General features: G+C 43.0%; 1 pseudogene; it reads right to left on the reverse strand.

Annotated features, from left to right (window-relative positions):
* Positions 1-904: 904 nt before the first annotated feature.
* LOC118855166 lies at positions 905-2,031 on the reverse strand (annotated as a pseudogene).
* Between the last annotated feature and the right edge of the window lie 5,339 nt (positions 2,032-7,370).

The following is a 7,370-nucleotide window of genomic DNA, read 5'->3' on the forward strand; positions in this document are numbered from 1 at the left end:
AAAGTTTGAGTTTACACAGTTCACTCCAAAGATCAGGGAACAGAAGGATACCACTGCTCTCCAGCAGCCATGACTGATCAACCCAACAGCCTTCCTTAGGTGACTTCTTTGACACAACTTTAGTCATAACCTTGTGACAGTAAGGAAACACAAGAGGAAGTATAAGTCAAAGAGGTTTTAAATATTTCTGAATACCAATTTCATTCGACTAAACAAACCAATAGCACTTTAGCATGGCCCCTTTAAGAGAATAAGGCATTGACCTTTCTCTTAGAATGTTGGGTAACATTAGCCAATAGGGGCTTCTGCCACTAGTACATTCAATGCTGCCCCTTGTCTTTTCAGCTTCTGGCTGGAGTCCCTAAATTCTTGCCCTTTAGCCCCCTGCCTACAACAACAACAACAATATTAGAAACTTGAACACAACTGAAGACATGGACAGAAACTCTTAAGTTTCTGAGCAGTGTGGTTGCTCGATTGGTAGGTTTGCAGATTCCTGCCCCTTCTTGCTTATCTCTGGCTCCCACTATCTGAGGGAGCAGGGTCAGCCATCAGGGAACAGTTTCTCCTTTTAAAAGAGGTAATCCAGCAATGTGTGCCAAGGTCTAAAATGTTTTTTAAATGATATTTACAACTTATCATTGGAATATCAACCATGATTTTTCTGATCATTTAGGGAAGATCATTCTTTTGCCTCAAATTTTTTATTCTGATTGCTCATCATACATTTTAAACTTTCTAGGAGATTATATTGTCACATTTGTTCAAGGCAAGGTTTGTGAGATGTCGTATGTGAATTTCTTTTTAAACGTTGTTATGAATAAATTGAAATCCCATGTTATGGCAGACCCATTAGCCCAATGGGCAGCTTTTGCCCATGACTTCTATAAGATTTTCCTTACAATTACACTGGCAATAAAGGGGAAAAAATATCAGAACAGGAAGCTGGAATGCTAAGCCCTTCCTCCTTCATGATGGTGGCTGCAGGAGAACCCGGGTGGTTGTTTTATCATATTTTCCTCATCTGCAGCCCATTGTCTTCCTTAAATTGTTTGGTTTCCCCCATCACCTCAAAACTCCTACTTCTTGGTAGCCTTTTATATTTTCCCCTACTTTCTTAGCTTCAGTATCATCCAGAGATAAGCTAGAGATTTCAACCTAACAAATGGCTGTCCTTGTTGTCATTGTGTAAGTGGTTATATTTATTTCCACACTATGCGCTTTCTTATTCTCTGCCAGCAATTCAAAGACACGGCTAAGTTTTGAAGCCATAAAATGGTCCACTTCTGCTTCCTTCCATGCTGCTTCCATATTTGAGGTATTGGTTGGAGCAAACAGATTTGACCATACACTCATATTTATTTTGCTCATTAGGATCATAAGTGAAAGCCCATAACATCACTGACACATTAATTGATGTTCTCACATCAATAATTCTACTGTTAGGTCTCATATGGTACCAGCAGGGTTTGGTGGTCTTCACTTTAACATCAGTTTCATTCAGAAGGGCTGCCAAGCTTTAGGTTGGTGGTGACAACATTGATGAGTAGACCTTTGAAACTGATCTCATTCTATGGCTCTACGCTCAAGACCTGGTCCACTTTTACTATATTGCTTGGATTTTTCAATGTCACTTCCACTGATAAGATTCCATCAATTTCTGATGTTGAACTGTTTGAAAGTGCCAAGGATTTTGATGGCAAGAACTTTCTTTTCTGGGCCTTCAGTGGGTGTGGCTGTAGCACTTAACGGAGCAGTTGCCAGGCTTTGTCTCCCTAACGGTTGCTTCTTAGGATGATGTTTGAGGGCCCTGGGCTGGAAGCATCATTATTGAGTTCAGGGTCCTGGGCTGAGGGCAAGATGGTCAAGGTGGTGGTGATGATTTGACTTGCCTGGCACATGCTGCCTCTGATGTCGCCTTCAGGGTGCCTTGCTATTTCACCTAGGCTGGTTTGGCTGCCTTGCTTGTGTGGCAATTAGTTGGCAATTGGTAGGAGAGGCTGACCCCTTTTCCACAGCAGTTGCTTCCATGGATGGTGGACATGAGGGCTGGGCAGGAAGCAGGGCTGATGGTCTAGAGGTTGTTGCCACTCCCAGGGTCCCTGTGTATATGTGCCAGTTGGTGGTAATTGGTTAGCAGTCCTTGCTGGAGGTAATAAAGAAAATGCATCCCATTTCCCCAATGATCTCTCTCCCTTCATAATGGCCTCAGGGGCTGGACTGGAAACAGGTGTGGCAGGTTTGGGAGGCATTGCTCTTCCCAAGGCTCTTGGGCTCAGGGTCCTGGGCTGCTTCCATCAGGGTCTGAGGAGATGATAGCTGAGGAGGTGCCTAGCATGTGCTGCCTTCTCTCACTTGGGTACCTTGCTGCTTATTACAGTGATAATCAAACCATTGGCATGTAAATAGCACTTTATGGTTTGTAAAATACTTTGCATACAGTTTTCTGAATTTTGATCTACACTGTTGTGAGAGATTAATAAAAGTTAGGGAAAGATAAGTTTCCACAGAATAATTAATGAAGTGTCAGCTTGAACAAAGGAGGGAATAAAAATTAACTAAGGTAGAAGAGCCCAGCCAATGAGAGGATAGCTAGTGGCTTTCTGTAAACCACAAACTCCGGATATAGGCAAAATTGGCCTAAACTGGCCAGATAAGTACAGGGTTGAAGAGAGAACTGGGTCAAATGGCTACTATGCATGCCTAATTGGCTAATTGAATATTACCTTACACACCCACAGGGAGAAGTTTTCTGCCATTTTTGAACATGGGACATATGATGAGGGGAGAGGGACATGCTTACACATATCAAGGAGAGAACATATGAAGAAGTGTCTCAGGAAGAGTGGAGCAGACCAATCTGCTCTCTGAGGGGAAGTACTGAGGTGATGGTGCATTAGTCTGTGTCAGTCTAACACTATAAAGCTAATGAAGGGTAGAATCCGCTCCTGGCCAGGAATATTTCCAACTCCTTTGGATTCTTCTAAAATAAATTGTGCTTGATACCTGAACTTCAGTGTCAAGCATATTTCTAACACTATAAACCTGGGTGTGAGGTAATTTAATAATTAAGTCAACTCAAAATGATGATGTACTTGTTATATGCCAGCCACTATGATAAACCCTGGGGATATTGAAAACAAAAAGGCAAAAGAATTCCTGCCCTCAAGGAGCTCACATTCTAATGGCGGGAGACAAAAATGCAGACAGCTATGTATTAAAGGGGACTGGGAGGATGGTAAGATTCCTGCTGAGATTTGAAGGAAGCCAGGGAAGCTAGGAATTACAATAGAGAACATCCTAAACATGGGGAACAGTCAGGGGAAATGCCGAGAATTGGCACTTAAATGAAGACTTAAATGCTTGTTTGTTTCCTTCCTTCCTTAAGTGATAGCTATGTGGCAGGTTCAGGGCTAAGAGCTGGGGACACAAATATAATTTAGAAACACAGTCCCCTCCCTCAATGAATTTACAATTCCAAAGGATGCTGGAAGAGTTTGGCAGGGTGAAGATGATGAGGGCACAGTCTCTGGAAACCTCCTTGAATCTGGAATACAGGCTCTGGGATCCCCCTTGAACTGTCCTTGAATCTTCCAACTAGATCTGGCCTTCACCGGAGACTATAGCCTCACATTATCATTAGGCCCAAATCTCTACCTAAACCTTGCCTTCTATTGTTACTATAGATATGCATGCCTTCAGTTACTTCCCAACCCGGATATTATCAATATCCATGCCTTCAGCTACTTCCAACCCTTAATTCCATTCTCTTGGTTCCTGGACTCTGACCTCACCTGGTCCTCCTTAGACTCCTCCTCAAGACCCTCCCTAAACCCCTCCTCTAGTCACCCCAGACCACCCTTCAATCCCTCCTACAATCTTTGTGTATATAATCTCCATCTTGCCTCCATGAAGGTGCTCAGGTTCAATCTAGCTCAGCAAATTGAATCTGGCCCGCTTGTGGAAACAGGCATCACAAAGGGTGGGATTTCTTAAGACAGCCCATTATGGTGAATCCCTAATAAACTTTCTTTTTTCCCTTGGCTGAGAAGGCTTGAGTCAAATTCTTTCGGCAGGACCCGGCGTGTAGGTATTTTGGGGTCTCGAGCACCCCTAGAAACCTATGGTTCCTTACAACCATCATTTTTACTTTAACCTCTTCAAAAGTAGCGTGGAGGCCTGGGTGGGGCGCTGCAGGGAGGACAAGATAAGATAAAGGTCACTTATTAGAGCCAGGCATCCCTGGGGCAGAGGTCAGGGTCAGGATGGGAGGGAGAAGGAAAGGATGTCCAGAGAGCAAGAAGCGTGGTTGTGTAGATAGCTGGGAAATGGTATGAAGAGGGTTCAAGGGGTTCCCAGAGACTGTGCCCTCATCACTAGTTCTGGGCAAGATGAGACAGAAACTCACCTCTCAGAAGCCAGTATGCTAGGTAAGCAGAGAGCTCTGAATAATAAATGAAAACAAATGAAAGAAAGCTTTTAAATATATAGAAAAAGCAATTATTAGGCAGTTATTCTAGGCCAAGCATTGTACTAATTTCTGGGAACACGAACAACAAGCCAATCTCTGCCCTCAAAGAGTCTACATATTAAAGGGTGAGGCTATCCGTAGAATGGTGCCTTTGGAGGGGCACTTCAGCCTGCAAAGTTACAGTGGTCGTAAGTGGGGGGAGGAGCAGATTGACATACACCATACAAGAACTTCGTTCAGCTCTTTCGGTCGTATCCAACTCTTTGTGACTTCATTTGGGGTTTTCTTGGCAGAGATATTGGAGAGGTGTATGATTTTCTTCTCCAGATCATTTTACAGATGAGGCAACTGAGGCAAACAGGGTTAAGTGACTTGCCCAGGCTCACACAGCTAGTATGTGTCTGAGGCCATATTTGAATTCAGGAAGATGAGTCTTCCTGACTCCAGGATGGGAGCTGTATCTATTGTGCCACCTGGCTGCCCATGGTCCTTAGCAGATCGATTTAGATTATGATTCATTGTTTCAGAAATGTAGGCAGAGGGGAAAAGATCAGAATGTGGTAAGTAGTGAGGCTAATGAGAAAATGGCCAAGGAGCTGGTAGTGAAGCAAGTCTGGGGCTTTCCTGAAAATAACAGTTACTAATTAGGAAATGAGGGGCTCTGGGGAGCAGACTCCAGGGCAGAAGTTCCTCTAGGCAAAGGTGTTGGATTGTCAGTGGATGATGGGGAAGCTGTGAAGGAGGTGCTGGAAGAGGAGGGAGTGAAGATAAAGTTAAGCTAAGGATGTGGACTTGGAAAGTGACGTGCTGCATATCTGAATAGGCACAGTATGTGTATGCTGTGTGTGTGTGTGTGTGTGTGTGTGTGTGTGTGTGTGTATACGAGAGCATGTGTGCTAGATGTGTGTGGACAAGAAACCTTTTCTTTTCTGGAGCCAGGAAAACAGATGTGCTCCTTGTTGGAGTGAGTCCCTTCAAGGCTGTGAACTAACACATTTGCAAAAAAGGAGGGGCTATAGAGATTGGGAAGCTAAGGCGGGAATCTGAAAAGCTGAAAAGCGACTCAGAAGAAACGGTGGGGGAAGAAAACGAAGTTGCCTTCAGCTCTTCGGAGAGAGAGGTATGTTGTGTGGAAGAGCTATCTCCAGGACTAAGCATGTTTTTCCCCTGGGAGAGTGGGGTGAGAAGGGAAGAGGGAGGACAAATTCTTGGAAATGTGGGCTAGACATTTAGAATTAAAATGTGAGCGCTGAAAAGGACCCTAAAACAATATCACAACTGGGAGGGACCCTAGAACACAAAAATGTCTGAGCTGACAAGGGGCTTAAGAATTCAGTTTGGCAGAGCTGGGAAGGGAGTTTAGGACATGGAAAAACCAGATTGAAAAGTCATGTAATCTGATCTCTTCACTGTAACTCAGAGGAGTTATCTTTGTAGATGGGAAAATGCCAGTTTCTCTGGGTCTTCCCTCTGCTGGTCAGAGGGAATCTGTGTGAATGTAAAGAAAATGGCTGAGGGACTTTGGCAATGAGATTTCTGGAAGTAGGGCTAGGAGATGCGTCTTGAACAAAGGATTACCCAGGGAGACATTACCCTGGGTAATGGACAATGTAGACCACAGTTTCTTAACACAAGGTTCCTGAATATCGTTATTTAAAAAAATATTATTTAGTATTTTATCTTTCCCCACTTACATGTAAAAACTCCCTGAATTTAATTTTAAAATATGTTAATAACTGTATTTCAATATAATTGGTTTCCTTTATAATCTACGTATTTCATTTTATGCATTTGTTTTTTCATAATGAACTGAAGGTTATATTTTTCACACCTGTGGACAGGAAAAAATTCTTTTTTTTAATTTTAATTTTTTTATTTAATATATTTAATTTTCAGCATTGATTTTGACAAGAGTTTGAATTACAAATTTTCTCCCCTCTTCTACCCTCTTCCCACTCCAAGATGGCGTATATTCTGGTTGCCCTGTTCCCCAGTCAGCCCTCCCTTCTGTCACCCCACTTCCTTCCCATCCCCTTTTCCCTTCCTTTCTTGTAGGGCAAGATAAATTTCTATGCCCCATTGCCTGTGTATCTTATTTTCTAGTTGCATGCAAAAACTTTTTTTTGTTTTTGAACATCTGTTTTTAAAACTTTGAGTTCCAAATTCTCTCCCCTCTTCCCTTCCCACCCACCCTCCCTAAGAAGTCAAGCAATTCAACATAGGCCACATGCGTGTCATTATGTATAACCCTTCCACAATACTTGTGTTGTAAAAGACTCACTATATTTTGCTCCTTCCCAACCCATCCCCCTTTATTGAATTTTCTACCTTGACCCTGTCCCCTTTCGAAAGTGTTTGGTTTTGATTACCTCCACCCCCATCTGCCCTCCCTTCTATCATCCCCCCCTTTTTTTTATCTTCTTCTTCCTCCTTTTTTCCTGTGGGGTAAGTTACCCGATTGAGTATGTATGGTATTCCCTCCTCAGGTCAAATCTGAAGAGAGCAAGATTCACTCATTCCCCCTCACCTGACTTCTCTTCCCTTCCTACAGAACTGCTTTTTCTTGCCACCTTTATGCGAGATAATTTACCCCCTTCTATCTCTCCCTATCTCCCTCTCTCAATATATTCCTCTCTCATTCATCCCTTAATTAGATTTTATGCATTTTAAAACATTATTGTGAGAAAGTTTCCACAGGCTTCACCAGATTGCCAAAAGAATCCACGGCACACAAAAACATTAAGACCTCTGGCCTAAGAGGAGTGAAATGTGGAGCTGAGAGGAGCAACTGGGTTAAGTGAGATGGTGAAAGAAAAGGAGAGCTAAGCAAGTACAGGGAATACTTCCTCACAGCTGTTTTTAGCTAAGGACACCTGATTTAACAGCTGCTGAGCCCGGG

This window comes from Trichosurus vulpecula, chromosome 6 (assembly GCF_011100635.1).
Source record: "Trichosurus vulpecula isolate mTriVul1 chromosome 6, mTriVul1.pri, whole genome shotgun sequence".
Lineage (NCBI taxonomy): Eukaryota > Metazoa > Chordata > Mammalia > Diprotodontia > Phalangeridae > Trichosurus > Trichosurus vulpecula.